Here is a 16,294-nt window from a genome sequence, read left to right on the forward strand (position 1 = left end):
TCTAAAAAATGTAAAAAAATTAATAAAAAAATATATAAAAAAATAAAATGTAAAAAAACACAATAATTATTTTTTATTTTATTTTATTTTTTTTTCAAAGTATGTTTTTATTCAAGTTTTTATAAAAGAAAACAGATAACAGGGGCCACATAAGTGTATCGTTATGGGACACAACTAAGTCCTGAAAAGCTTGAGACATATAGAACACAAAATGATCCACACATAATACGAGAATAGAGAAAACATAGTGGAAGGTAACATATCAGCCACTATACAAATGGTCAGCAGGTGTATTTTCAAGAATGGTAGGTAGTATCGCAGCGAGTGGACAAGTAGGTGTTGTCTATAGTGGTTGTACAAATGGGCAGAGTATGGCATTTGAGTGGTGGCTGCCTTGACATGTTGCGCCAGTCCGGGGTAGAACAAATTGGCAGCAGAGCCTCTGTCGGTATTAAACAAAGAGAGGTGAAAAGAATAGAGAGGGAGAAAAGGAGGAGCAAAAAGAGGTGAGAAGCAGACAGGGATAGAAGAGAGAGAGGAAGGTGGAGAAGAGGTCAATATGCAAGAAGTATCTTACCTTGCGTCGCAGCACATCCTTCGGAGACCCCAGGCACCTGAGCATGGGCATCAATCATATAGTGACACTGAGAGCTTTATGTGACTGGGCTATGAATGGACGTGAATTCGCTAGAGGCCATAAAGGCAATCCACGGCCTCCATATGGAGGTGAATTTGTCAAGTTGACCACGTGAGTCCGCTACTAATTCCTCCATTCTAAGTAAGCAGGAAGCCTCCTGAAGCCAGAACGAAACAGAAGGGGGAGTGGATGACTTCCATAGGCGTGGAATGACCGTTCTAGCGGCTAAAAGTAAAAAATGGAGTAGTCGGGTCGAAGCCTTGGGTATGTCGTTTGGGAGGATTGACAAGAGGAGAATCTTGGGCTCCATGGGAAGCAACAAGTTCAACACTCTGCCTATAATGTCCGTCACCCGCGACCAAAACGAAGCAAGTGCCGGACACCTCAACCAGATATGATACATGGTGCCTCCCGGTCTTCCACACCGCCAACAAATGTCCGAGACATTCGGATACATGTGGGCGAGGAGCGATGGGACACGGTACCATCGCGTCATTACCTTATAGTTAGTTTCGTGTGCTTTAGACGAGGTGGCAGACCGGTGGCACCAAGAGAAGGCCCTCCCCCATTCCTCCTCTGATATGGGACAATTGGTCTCTCGTTCCCATGCAGAGCAGAATGTCATCTGTCCCTTTGTGAGACTATCTAGGAGTTGAGAATATAAGGCACTCACAGTTTTGCCGGTTAGGGGCGAAGAGGTGCAGAAACGCTCAAATGGTGTGAGGGTTCGGTGTAGGTCCAGCTTACTTTTGTTTTTCTCGTAGAAATGTTTGAATTGTAGATTTTGAAACCTATGAGAAGCAGTGGGCGGTATATCACCCATAATGACCTCGAGGGGCTTCACGCCCGACGAGTGTAAGAGATCCCGTATTGCTGGTGCTGAAGATTTAGTCAGGGAAAGGTACGATGAGGAGGTCAGGGCCGGAGGGAACAGCGGATTTCCAAAGAGTGGTGACAATGGGCTAGAGTTCGGGAACATAGACAGGCGGGAGGAGTATGTCTTATGGGCCCAGATAACTGAAGCCGTTATGGGTGGGAGACTCAAAGGGGTATTACTGGTCCAAGGAATCTTAGGCAGCCATAGCGCAGATCGTATGTCTATACCCGAAGTCCGATGCTCAAGTGCTACCCACTGCTTCCCCTCTCTATGGTGAAACCCATCTAATACCCTCGTGAGGGTTGATGCCATATAGTAAGCAGAGAAGTCTGGAAGAGCCAGGCCTCCCTCAGTCTTCCTCCTAATGAGGATGTTTCTGGCTAGGCGGGGGTGACGGTGCGCCCACACAAATCCAGTCTGGATCGCAGCGACCTCTCTAAAGAAGGAGCGAGGCAGGTGCACAGGAATACCCGAAAACAGGTATAGGAGGCGGGGGAGGACATTCATCTTGAATGCGTTAATCCTGCCAAGCCAGGAGAGGTCGCCACGATTGCACCTGGCTAAGTCCGAGCGCAGCGCTTGTAGAAGGGGTGGAAAGTTAAGCTGGTATGTGTCAGCCAGGACAGCCGGGACCTGAACACCTAGATATTGCAGGGATCGTGTTTGCCACTTAAATGGGTAGGAAGCCCTCAGTGTCTGAAGGGTGCGGGTGGGAATGTTGATATTTAGGGCTTCACACTTGCACGTGTTCAATTTATAGTTGCTATAGCTGGCAAAACGGCAGATAGTGGCCAATAATGAGGGCAGTGACAAGTGCGGGGAGGTGAGGAAAAGAAGCAAATCGTCGGCAAATGCCGAGCATTTGTAATGGCAAGGCGGCACCGATATCCCCCTAATGTCAGTGTTCTGTCTGATGTCCACAAGGAGATGCTCCATGCAGAGGACATACAGGAGCGGCGAAAGAGGGCAACCCTGCCGCGTGCCATTACAAATGGGAAGAGGGGAAGAAAGTTGTCCGTTTACACGTATCTGAGCTAGGGGATTAGAGTACAGCGCCATAACTCGGGCCATCATTGAGTCGCCAACACCAATGTGTGAGAGTGTCATCCGCAGGAAATCCCAGTCCACCCGGTCAAAGGCCTTCTCCGCATCCAAAGACAAGAGCATGGTTGGGATATTATGTCGACGTGCATAATGTATTGTAGAGAAAGCTCTCAGAGTGTTGTCTCTTGCCTCGCGTCCGCGGACAAAGCCCACTTGATCAGGGTGGATGAGGGAGCCCAGGTGGTCTGCCAGCCTATTCGCCAGTAGTTTGGCAAACAGCTTGGCGTCCATGTTAATGAGTGATATTGGCCTGTAGCTAGGGCAGAGAAGGGGATCCTTACCCTCCTTCGGGATTACGGTGATGTATGCCCGGAGGAAGGAAGGGGGCAGTGGGGAATTTTGAGAGACCGAGTTAAACGTCTTAAGGAGGGGGGTAATTAAGTCTACCTTGAGTGCTTTATAGAATTTACTAGTGTATCCATCAGGGCCAGGGCTTTTACCCGAGGGCATGGCCGATATGGCGTCGTCTAGTTCTTCCGCAGAAAATGGAGACTCTAGGGATTGGATCACATCATGGGGGAGTTTAGGCAGAGCCGTTGAGTCTAGGTAGTGCCGTAGTGAGGGTATAGCGGAAGAAGGTGTGGTCAGGGCCGAAGGTTTAGGAAGACTATATAGTTCAGAGTAGTATTTGTGGAACGCAGATAATATGTCCGGGGTGAGGTGGGAGATGGAGTTAGAGGAGGTCCGAATCGCCGGAATATACGTGGATGTGCGCTTTTTCCTAAGAGCTGAAGCAAGGAGGCGACCAGACTTATTGCTCCATTCGTAGAAGACCCTCCCGGTGAGCTGTTTAAAATAACGGTGTTTGGCGTTCATCACCTCCAGCAACTCATGTCTAACTTTAATTAACTCCCTATAAACATTGTCCTGTTGGGAGCGTTTATGTTGGGCCTCTAGGGTGTGGAGGGATTGCATTAAGGTCCTGAACCTGTGCGCCGCCTCTCGTTTCAATCTCGCCCCATGCCTCATCAGGACCCCTCTAAGCACGCACTTTAAGGCGTCCCACTTCATCGCCAGTGAGGTAGAGTCCTCGGCGTGATGAGCTTCAAATTGGGCTATAGTGTCTTTCAGTTCCTGAAGGCAAAGTGCATCAAGCAACAATGATTCATTTAGTTTCCATGAGGCATGGGGCTTGGCAAAGGAGGGCAGGGCAAAAGAACAGAACACCGGGGCATGATCCGAGTGTGTAACTGTACCAATAGAGGTGAATGAGATTGATGGCAAGAGATGGTGTGGAAGAAAGATGTAATCAATTCTACTGTAAGAGTTTCTAGGATGGGAATAGAACGTGTAATCTTTCTCTTGTGGGTGTTGAGTCCGCCAAGTATCATTGAGTTGGAGGGAGTGAAGTTTGAGGCGTAGTGCTCTTAGCTTGTTGTGGGACAGTGTAGAGTGGCCTGAAGAGGTGTCGCAGGAGGGAAAGAGGGGGACATTAAAATCTCCATTTAAGATAATATTACCTGTGGCAAAGTTGGCTAGTTTATCTATGGTTCGGATTAGGAAAGGGATCTGTGAGTGGTTTGGCGCGTAGACTGACGCCACAGTGAAGTTATGTCCTGTCACAGTAAAATTCACAAAGACAAACCTAGCATCAGGGTCTACAAGTGTGGAGGTGACCTCAACTGGCAGAGATTTGTGAAAAGCGATCGACACACCTTTCGTCCTGGCTTCCGGGTTTGTGCTATGGTACCACTTGGGATAATATCTTGTGCTGATAGCAGGGAGGCAACCCTCCTTGAAATGAGTCTCTTGGGGCGTGAGAATATGCACCTTCTGTTTATGAAAGGCATATAAGATCTGGGCTCTCTTTTCAGGTGTGTGGAAGCCCCTCACATTTAGTGAAGCTACCTTGATATCATTGGCCATAGGGAATAAGACATATACTGTCAAACTCACTCAGGTGCCCCGGGTTCTTCCAGATGACCGATCCGCAAGGAGTGGAGGAATAGGAAAGTTTTGTTGACCTAGAAAAGGAAAAGAGAAGAGAAGACAAGGTGAGAATACAGAAGAAAAAAACAGGCATACGCATAGACACATAAGCGGGGGGGCTAAAGAAGGTGGCCATAAGGGCCAAAATATAGGCCAGAACCAGCCTGGCCTCAGACCTAGTGGGGGTAACGCAGAAGAGGCGAGGGCCGGGGACCGCAAGCAGCCAAGTACACATTGTCACTAGATAGAGAGACATTAGGAGGTGCGGGGACCAGGGCCTAATGACAACATAAAGTGGGCCTCGACTCAACATGTGAGGGAGGGTAATCCTATATAAGGGCTGTATATCGTGTGGGTGCATAACCCTATGAAGGCTGATGGCGGGGAAGCAAGGTGGAAAATTATGACAAACTATGGGGGTATGTAGAGATGGGAGGTTGGGCAGTCGGCAATATTTAGAGCTGCCACGGCACAGCATATTACAAGCATCAGGTATCATAATCAAACCAACAAACAAAATCAGAAAACATAAGGTCTAAGGAATCTTTCACTAAGGAAAAAGAAAAAATTCTGACGAAGTCCTTAGCGAAGTCCAGTAGCCTTGGGCTCATAGGTCGGACTCAAGGGAGCTCTTAAAGAAATAATACGAGGAGACAAGGGAATCTTCCAGCAAGGAAGGAGTGGAGTCAAGTCTTTCTCTTCTGGCGTTGAGGTAACGGGTCAGCAGGAGAAGAGGGACCACGCCTGGTAGATTGCATTATGCGTGGGGTCAAGGGGACTGCTGAGCTAAACTGGAACAGCACATCCCAATCTGGCAGTAGAACAGGTGGCAACTTGAAGGTGCGCAGAAATTGAAGCAAGTCGTCTGGGCGTCGGAGAGTGGCAATAGTGGAGCCATGTCTGGCTACCAGGGAGAAAGGGAACCCCCATCTGTATAGAATCTTTGCATTCTGCAGAAGTGTCAGCAAGGGTTTCAGGGCAGTCCTCAGACGTAGAGTGCGGAGCGAGAGGTCCGGAAATATCTGAATGGCTGCACCGTTATAGGAGAGATTCTTAAGGGTCCTAGCTCTGCGCATTATTTCGTCCTTTATAGTAAAGTGATGAACACGGCAGATGACATCTCTCGGTTTACTGGGGTCCGGATTCTTGGCCTTGAGTGCACGATGTGCTCTATCCAGTTCAATTGGATGATCAGGAGGCTTGTGAAGTATCTCATTAAAAAGTCTCTGTAACGTGTTCGCCAGCTCTTGGGGTGGTACCGATTCTGGTAGCCCCTTCAGACGTATGTTGTTGCGCCTGTTCCTATTGTCAATATCGTCAAGGTGTTCGACTGTCGCCATTTGATGTAAGGAGAGATTTTTTGTAGACTCCTGCAATGATCTCATTTGTGCAGCCACGGATGAGTGAAAGTCCTAAAGGGATTGTACTCTAGTCTGTAGAGTAGAGATGTCCTCCCTGACAGGTTGTAGGTCCTGTTGCCACGCCGACTTCAGGTCTGCCGCCAATGAGAACATGTCAGCCTTAGTCGGCAGTAAAGCCAGGAGCGCCTGAAGTTCAGGGTGGCCCTTCAGGGTGTTGGCTGCCATTTCAGGAGTGGGCAGTGAGGGGACCGAAGGATACGGAGCAGAGTGCAGCGCAGGAACACTCTCCTGACTTTGTATTGGGGTTTTAGCTTGTTTGGGCCTGCTTGACACATCGCCTCGAGAGTCATCAGAAGACGAGCAGTCAGTTCCACAGGATCTAGCAGCCGAGAGTTTTGATGGTGTCTTGAACAGTTTTTTCTTAGCAGGGGGGCTTGCCCCCCAATAGTCAGGAGTGTCTGAGTCGTCCGAAGACACACATGAATCCACATCAGAGCATGGGGGATTAGTCTCCATTTCAGAGGCCCAATCTAGGACGTTTCGTGGTGCAGGGCCTGGGACAGGTCGGGCATGAGGAAGTTCAGAGGAGGACCTGCTAGCAGGACCAGTGAGGGAAATTAAAGGAGATGTAGTTACAGGTAGTGTAGATACATTCGGGACACTAGCTGTCTGAGATGCGGCAGGTAGAAGAGCAGGAGCAGGGGTTGCCGCGTGGTCTGCCTGCGTACGTGCTGGGACCTCCGGGCGGGGAGGTGATGCGGTAGACAGCCTAGGAGACCGTGCATGGGAGGGCAGGCTGGGGGAGCCGTTTGGGCCCCTTCCATCAGGCACCCCAGGAGATTCTGTGGGTGGTGCAGCTTTCACTTTTGGGGCACTTAGCCCGGTAGGAGCAGGCCCGGAGCAAGGCTCAGCCATCTCTTTTGTGAGGGGACAGAGGACAGGTGTCTGCTGTCTAGGGGCCCGAGGGCACAGGGAGTGCGGGTCCGGAGGAGGCTTTGTGCCCCTATGTACTTGCGTTTCCTGGCGGTCTGTGGCTGCCCTCGGCGTCTCTCTGCCCTCAGCGGTCAGCTGTGGTGGCCGGGGTGCAGGAGGTCGCGTGTTCTCCTCCATAATTGCGGACTCCGGTGGGTGTGCAGCGCTGCTGTGAGGCGTAGGTGCACTTCCGGTCTGGGGCCCAGCGAGGACGGCAGGCACAGGCGCTGGCTTCTCCCGTACTGTGGACGGTTGCTGAGGCTGAAAAAAGTCCGGAATCAGGTGGGTCGCGGTCTTGGAGGGTTCAGCAGGCTTTCTGGGTTTTCTGTGTCTACGTTTGCCTCCCATAACACACGGATGTAGCCCAGATTCAGGTGGCCCGGTCAGGAGCGCTCAGAGAACACGTCCTCCCGCCAGTGCGTCAAGCCACGCCCCCTTTATTTTATTTATTTATTTATTTATTTTTTTTTATTATTATTTTTTTTTAGGTGTGCTTGCTACTTTTCTGTTTAGTTTTCTTGTTGCGTGTTCCCAAGTATGGATGGTTTTGAGTTATAGTCGGGTAATGATAACTTTTATGTTTATATTTTGACAAGCCAAGTTGTGCTATTTTATTTATTTATTTTTCTTATGTTCATTTTCGGTAAGCCTGTGAGTGTTTGATTAGATATTTTGGGCATATTTTAACCCCTTCAGGACCAAGCCCATTTTTGCCTTAAGGACCAGAGCGTTTTTTGCACATCTGACCACTGTCACTTTAAACATTAGTAACTATGGAATGCTTTTAGTTATCATTCTGATTCCGAGATTTTGTTTTCGTGACATATTCTACTTTAACATGGTGGTAAATTTTTGTGGTAACTTGCATCCTTTCCTGGTGAAAAATCCTAAAATTTGATGAAAAATTTGAAAATTTTGCATTTTTCTAACTTTGAAGCTCTCTGCTTGTAAGGAAAATGTATATTACAAATAAAAAAAATGTTTATTCACATATACAATATGTCTACTTTATGTTTGCATCATAGAAGTGACGAGTTTCTACTTTTGGAAGACACCAGAGGACTTCAAAGTTCAGCAGCAATTTTCAAACTCACTATTTTTCAGGGACCAATTCAGGTTTGAAGTGGATTTGAAGGGTCTTCATATTAGAAATACCCCACAAAAGACCCCATTATAAAAACTGCACCCCCCAAAGTATTCAAAATGACATTCAGTCATCATTTTAACCCTTTAGGTGTTTCACAGGAATAGAAGCAAAGTGAAGGAGAAAATTCACAATCTTCATTTTTTACACTCGCATGTTCTTGTAGACCCAATTTTTGAATTTTTACAAGGGGTAAAAGGAGAAAATGTATACTTATATTTGTAGCCTAATTTCTCTTGAGTAAGCACATACCTCATATGTGTATGTAAAGTGTTCGGCGGGCGCAGTAGAGGGCTTAGAAGGGAAAGAGCGACAAGGGGATTTTGGAGAGTATGTTTTTCTGAAATGGTTTTTGGGGGGCATGTTGCATTTAGGAAGCCCCTATGGTGCCAGAACAGCAATAAACCCTCACATGGCATACCATTTTGGAAAACTAGACCCCTTGAGGAACATAACAAGGAATAAAGTGAGCCTTAACACCCTACAGGTGTCTCACGACTTTTGCATATGTAAAAATGTTTTTATTTTTTTTCACTAAAATGTGTATTTCCCCCCAAATTTCACATTTTTCCAAGGGTTAATAGCAGGAAATACCCCCAATATTTGTAACCCCTTCTCTTCTGAGTATGGAGGTACCCCATAAGTTGACCTGAAGTACACTACGGGCGAACTACAATGCTCAGAAGAGAAGGAGTCATATTTGGCTTTTTGAGAGCAAATTTTGCTCGGGGAGCATGTCGCATTTTGGAAGCCCCTATGGTGCCAGGACAGCAAAAAAAAAAACACATGGCATACCATTTTGGAAACTAGACCCCTTGAGGAATGTAACAAGGGATACAGTGAGAATTTGCCCCCCACTGGTGTCTGACAGATCTTTGGAACAGTGGGCTGTACAAGTTTTCATTTTCACGGACCACTGTTCCAAAGATCCGCCAGACACCTGTGGGGGGTAAATTCTCACTGCACCCCTCATTACATTCCCTGAGGGGTGTCGTTTCCGAAATGGGGTCACATGTGGGGTTTTGTTTTTTTTGCATTTGTCAAAACCGCTATAACAATCAGCCACCCCTGTGCAAATCACCTCAAATGTACTGTTACGCCGAGCGCTCCGGGTCCCCGCTCCTCCCCGGAGCGCTCGCTACACTCTCGCTACTGCAGCGCTCCGGTCAGATCCACTGACCCGGTGCGCTGCGATACCGCCTCCAGCCGGGATGCGATTCGCGATGCGGGTGGCGCCCGCTCGCGATGCGCACCCCGGCTCCCGTACCTGACTCGCTCTCCGTCGGTCCTGTCCCGGCGCGCGCGGCCCCGCTCCCTAGGGCGCGCGCGCGCCGGGTCTCTGCGATTTAAAGGGCCACTGCGCCGCTGATTGGCGCAAGTGGTTCTAATTAGTGTGTTCACCTGTGCACTCCCTATGTATACCTCACTTCCCCTGCACTCCCTCGCCGGATCTTGTTGCCATTGTGCCAGTGAAAGCGTTTCCTTGTGTGTTCCTAGCCTGTGTTCCAGACCTCCTGCCGTTGCCCCTGACTACGATCCTTGCTGCCTGCCCCGACCTTCTGCTACGTCCGACCTTGCTTCTGTCTACTCCCTTGTACCGCGCCTATCTTCAGCAGTCAGAGAGGTTGAGCCGTTGCTAGTGGATACGACCTGGTCACTACCGCCGCAGCAAGACCATCCCGCTTTGCGGCGGGCTCTGGTGAAAACCAGTAGTGACTTAGAACCGGTCCACTAGCACGGTCCACGCCAATCCCTCTCTGGCACAGAGGATCCACCTCCTGCCAGCCGGCATCGTGACAGTAGATCCGGCCATGGATCCCGCTGAAGTCCCTCTGCCAGTTGTCGCCGACCTCACCACGGTGGTCGCCCAGCAGTCACAACAGATCGCAACAAGGCCACCAGCTGTCTCAACTGACCGTGATGCTACAGCAGCTACTACCACAGCTTCAGCAATCATCTCCTCCGCCAGCTCCTGCACCTCCTCCGCAGCGAGTGGCCGCTTCAGGCCTACGACTATCCTTGCCGGATAAATTTGATGGGGACTCTAAATTTTGCCGTGGCTTTCTTTCTCAATGTTCCCTGCACTTGGAGATGATGTCGGACCAGTTTCCTACTGAAAGGTCTAAGGTGGCTTTCGTAGTCAGCCTTCTGTCTGGAAAAGCTCTGTCATGGGCCACACCGCTCTGGGACCGCAATGACCCCGTCACTGCCTCTGTACACTCCTTCTTCTCGGAAATTCGAAGTGTCTTTGAGGAACCTGCCCGAGCCTCTTCTGCTGAGACTGCCCTGTTGAACCTGGTCCAGGGTAATTCTTCCGTTGGCGAGTACGCCGTACAATTCCGTACTCTTGCTTCTGAACTATCCTGGAATAATGAGGCCCTCTGCGCGACCTTTAAAAAAGGCCTATCCAGCAACATTAAAGATGTTCTGGCCGCACGAGAAATCCCTGCTAACCTACATGAACTCATTCATCTAGCCACTCGCATTGACATGCGTTTTTCCGAAAGGCGTCAGGAGCTCCGCCAGGATATGGACTTTGTTCGCACGAGGCGTTTTTTCTCCCCGGCTCCTCTCTCCTCTGGTCCCCTGCAATCCGTTCCTGTGCCTCCCGCCGTGGAGGCTATGCAGGTCGACCGGTCTCGCCTGACACCTCAAGAGAGGACACGACGCCGCATGGAGAATCTCTGCCTGTACTGTGCCGGTACCGAACACTTCCTGAAGGATTGTCCTATCCGTCCTCCCCGCCTGGAAAGACGTACGCTGACTCCGCACAAAGGTGAGACAGTCCTTGATGTCAACTCTGCTTCTCCACGTCTTACTGTGCCTGTGCGGATATCTGCCTCTACCTTCTCCTTCTCTACTATGGCCTTCTTGGATTCCGGATCTGCAGGAAATTTTATTTTGGCCTCTCTCATCAACAGGTTCAACATCCCGGTGACCAGTCTCGCCAGACCCCTCTACATCAATTGTGTTAACAATGAAAGATTGGACTGTACCATACGTTTCCGCACGGAGCCCCTCCTAATGTGCATCGGACCTCATCACGAGAAAATTGAGTTTTTGGTCCTCCCCAATTGCACTTCCGAAATTCTCCTCGGACTACCCTGGCTTCAACACCATTCCCCAACCCTGGATTGGTCCACTGGGGAGATCAAGAGTTGGGGTTCCTCTTGTTTCAAGGAGTGCCTTAAACCGGTTCCCAGTTCTCCTTGCCGTGACCCTGTGGTTCCCCCTGTAACCGGTCTCCCTAAGGTCTATATGGACTTTGCGGATGTTTTTTGCAAAAAACAAGCTGAGACTCTACCTCCTCACAGGCCTTATGACTGTCCTATTGACCTCCTCCCGGGCACTACTCCACCCCGGGGCAGAATTTATCCTCTCTCTGCCCCAGAGACTCTTGCTATGTCTGAGTACATCCAGGAAAATTTAAAAAAGGGCTTTATCCGCAAATCCTCCTCTCCTGCCGGAGCCGGATTTTTCTTTGTGTCCAAAAAAGATGGCTCCCTACGTCCTTGCATTGACTACCGCGGTCTTAATAAAATCACGGTAAAGAACCGCTACCCCCTACCTCTCATCTCTGAACTCTTTGATCACCTCCAAGGTGCCCACATCTTTACCAAACTGGACTTAAGAGGTGCTTATAATCTCATCCGCATCAGAGAGGGGGATGAATGGAAAACGGCATTTAACACTAGAGATGGACACTTTGAGTATCTGGTCATGCCCTTTGGCCTGTGCAACGCCCCTGCCGTCTTCCAAGACTTTGTTAATGAAATTTTTCGTGATCTCTTATATTCCTGTGTTGTTGTGTATCTGGGCGATATCCTGATTTTTTCTGCCAACCTAGAAGAACACCGCCAGCATGTCCGCATGGTTCTTCAGAGACTTCGTGACAATCAACTTTATGCCAAAATGGAGAAATGTCTGTTTGAATGTCAATCTCTTCCTTTCCTAGGATACTTGGTCTCTGGCCAGGGACTACAAATGGATCCAGACAAACTCTCTGCCGTCTTAGATTGGCCACGCCCCTCCGGACTCCATGCTATCCAACGTTTTTTGGGGTTCGCCAATTATTACAGACAATTTATTCCACATTTTTCTACCATTGTGGCTCCTATCGTGGCTTTAACCAAAAAGAATGCCAATCCTAAGTCATGGCCTCCTCAAGCGGAAGACGCCTTTAAACAGCTCAAGTCTGCCTTTTCTTCGGCTCCCGTGCTCTCCAAACCTGACCCATCTAAACCCTTCCTATTGGAGGTTGATGCCTCCTCAGTAGGAGCTGGAGCGGTCCTTCTACAAAAAAATTCTTCCGGGCATGCTGTTACTTGTGGTTTTTTTTCTAGGACCTTCTCTCCGGCGGAGAGGAACTACTCCATCGGGGATCGAGAGCTACTAGCCATTAAATTAGCACTTGAGGAATGGAGGCATCTGCTGGAGGGATCAAGATTTCCAGTTATTATTTACACCGATCACAAGAACCTCTCCTATCTCCAGTCTGCCCAACGGCTGAATCCTCGCCAGGCCAGGTGGTCTCTGTTCTTTGCCCGATTTAATTTTGAAATTCACTTTCGGCCTGCCGATAAGAACATTAGGGCCGATGCTCTCTCTCGTTCCTCGGATGCCTCGGAAGTAGAGCTCTCTCCGCAACACATCATTCCTCCTGACTGCCTGATCTCCACTTCTCCAGCCTCCATCAGGCAAACTCCTCCAGGGAAGACCTTCGTCTCTCCACGCCAACGCCTCGGAATCCTCAAATGGGGTCACTCCTCCCATCTCGCAGGTCATGCGGGCATCAAGAAATCCGTGCAACTCATCTCTCGTTTCTATTGGTGGCCGACTCTGGAGACGGATGTTGTGGATTTTGTGCGAGCCTGCACTGTCTGTGCCCGGGATAAGACTCCTCGCCAGAAGCCCGCTGGTCTTCTCCATCCTCTGCCTGTCCCCGAACAGCCTTGGTCTCTGATTGGTATGGACTTTATTACAGACTTACCCCCATCCCGTGGCAACACTGTTGTTTGGGTGGTCGTTGATCGATTCTCCAAGATGGCACATTTCATCCCTCTTCCTGGTCTCCCTTCAGCGCCTCAGTTGGCAAAACAATTTTTTGTACACATTTTTCGTCTTCACGGGTTGCCCACACAGATCGTCTCGGACAGAGGCGTCCAATTCGTGTCAAAATTCTGGAGGGCTCTCTGTAAACAACTCAAGATTAAATTAAACTTTTCTTCTGCCTATCATCCTCAATCCAATGGGCAAGTAGAAAGAATTAACCAGGTCCTGGGTGATTATTTACGGCATTTTGTTTCCTCCCGCCAGGATGACTGGGCAGATCTTCTACCATGGGCCGAATTCTCGTATAACTTCAGAGTCTCTGAATCTTCCTCCAAATCCCCATTTTTCGTGGTGTACGGCCGTCACCCTCTTCCCCCCCCTCCCTACTCCCTTGCCCTCTGGTTTGCCCGCTGTGGATGAAATATCTCGTGATCTTTCCACCATATGGAAAGAGACCCAAAATTCTCTCTTACAGGCTTCATCACGCATGAAGAAGTTTGCTGATAAGAAAAGAAGAGCTCCCCCCATTTTTTCTCCTGGAGACAAGGTATGGCTCTCCGCTAAATATGTCCGCTTCCGTGTCCCTAGCTACAAATTGGGACCACGCTATCTTGGTCCTTTCAAAATTTTGTGCCAGATTAATCCTGTCTCTTACAAACTTCTTCTTCCTCCTTCTCTTCGTATTCCTAATGCCTTTCACGTTTCTCTTCTTAAACCACTCATCATCAACCGTTTCTCTCCCAAACTTGTTTCTCCCACTCCTGTTTCCGGCTCCTCGGACATCTTCTCCGTAAAGGAGATACTGGCCTCCAAGAAGGTCAGAGGGAAAACTTTTTTTTTGGTCGATTGGGAGGGTTGTGGTCCTGAAGAGAGATCCTGGGAACCTGAGGACAATATCCTAGACAAAAGTCTGCTCCTCAGGTTCTCAGGCTCTAAGAAGAGGGGGAGACCCAAGGGGGGGGGGTACTGTTACGCCGAGTGCTCCGGGTCCCCGCTCCTCCCCGGAGCGCTCGCTACACTCTCGCTACTGCAGCGCTCCGGTCAGATCCACTGACCCGGTGCGCTGCGATACCGCCTCCAGCCGGGATGCGATTCGCGATGCGGGTGGCGCCCGCTCGCGATGCGCACCCCGGCTCCCGTACCTGACTCGCTCTCCGTCGGTCCTGTCCCGGCGCGCGCGGCCCCGCTCCCTAGGGCGCGCGCGCGCCGGGTCTCTGCGATTTAAAGGGCCACTGCGCCGCTGATTGGCGCAAGTGGTTCTAATTAGTGTGTTCACCTGTGCACTCCCTATGTATACCTCACTTCCCCTGCACTCCCTCGCCGGATCTTGTTGCCATTGTGCCAGTGAAAGCGTTTCCTTGTGTGTTCCTAGCCTGTGTTCCAGACCTCCTGCCGTTGCCCCTGACTACGATCCTTGCTGCCTGCCCCGACCTTCTGCTACGTCCGACCTTACTTCTGTCTACTCCCTTGTACCGCGCCTATCTTCAGCAGTCAGAGAGGTTGAGCCGTTGCTAGTGGATACGACCTGGTCACTACCGCCGCAGCAAGACCATCCCGCTTTGCGGCGGGCTCTGGTGAAAACCAGTAGTGACTTAGAACCGGTCCACTAGCACGGTCCACGCCAATCCCTCTCTGGCACAGAGGATCCACCTCCTGCCAGCCGGCATCGTGACATGTACATGGTGCGCTCTCCCTTCTGGGCCTTGTTGTGCGCCCTCAGAGCACTTTGCGCCCACATATGGAGTATCTCTGTAGTCAGGAGAAATTGCGTTACAAATTTTGGGGGGCTTTTTTCCCTTTTACCTCTTGTGAAAATGTAAAGTATAGGGCAACATCAGCATGTTAGTGTAAAAAATTAAAATTTTTTACACTAACATTCTGGTGTAGACCCCAACATTTCCTTTTCATGAAGGGTTAAAGAAGAAAATACCCCCCAAACCTTGTAACGCAATTTCTCCCGAGTATGGCGATACCCCATATGTGACCCTAAACTGTTGCCTTGAAATACGACAGGGCTCCAAAGTGAGAGCACCATGTGCATTTGAGGACTAAATTAGGGATTTGCATAGGGGTGGACATAGGGGTATTCTACGCCAGTGATTCCCAAACAGGGTGCCTCCAGCTGTTGCAAAACTCCCAGCATGCGTGGACAGTCAACGGCTGTCCGGCAATATTGGGAGTTGTTGTTTTTCAACAGCTGGAGGCTCTGCTTTGGAAACAGTCATGTACCGGACGTTCTTATTGGGGGAGGGGGGCTGTGTAGGGGTATGTGTATATGTAGTGTTTTTAACTTTTTATTTTATTTTGTGTTGGTGTAGTGTAGTGTTTTTAGGGTACAGTCACATGGGCGGGGGATTACAGCGAGTTTCCCAGCGCAAAATCTGCTGCATCTCAAACTTGCAGCGAGAAACCCACTGTAAAAGCCTCGCCCATGTGAATGTACCCTGTACATTCACAGGGGGGGGGGGGTGCAACAGCTGTTGCAAAACCACAACTCTCAGCATGCATGGTCTGTTGCATACTGCATGCTGGGAGTTATAGTTTTGCAACAGCTGGAGGCACACGGGTTAGGAAACACTGAGTTAGAAACAGACAATGTTTCCCAACCAGTGGGTCTCCAGTTGTTGCAAAACTACAACTCCCAGCATGCCCAGACAGCTGAAAGGCATGCTGGGAGTTGTAGATCGGCAACATCTGAAGGGCCAGATGTTGCTGAACTAAAACTCCCAGCATTCCTGGACAGTCAGTGCATACTGGGAGTTGTAGTTTTGCAACAGCTGGAAGAGCACAGATTGCAGACCATTATACAATGGTCTCCAAACTGGGGCCCTCCAGATGTTGCAAAACTACAACTCCCAGCATGCCCAGACAGCCAAAGGCTGTCTAGGCATGCTGGGAGTTGTAGTTTTCAGACTCCTAGAAGCAGCAGTGAAGATCTTCACTGCTGCTTCTGAGGACCATGTACTTACCTGCCGGTCCCGTCGCTGCTCGTCCACGTGGCCAGTCCCGCGCTGCTCCTCGGTCCCGCTGCTGGTTCGGGTAAGGCCGCCGGTCCCCGCGTGTTCCCCCACCTATGCCGCGGGATCTGAACTTTCACCCTAGATCACTGTGATTGGTCCACAGGGACCAATCACAGTGATCGCTGACCAGGACCATCAATGGATGGTCCTGGGGGTGAAGCAGAAGTTGTCCCCTGCTGGAAACAGCGGGACTTCTGC

Source organism: Hyla sarda, chromosome 4 (genome assembly GCF_029499605.1).
Source record: "Hyla sarda isolate aHylSar1 chromosome 4, aHylSar1.hap1, whole genome shotgun sequence".
Lineage (NCBI taxonomy): Eukaryota > Metazoa > Chordata > Amphibia > Anura > Hylidae > Hyla > Hyla sarda.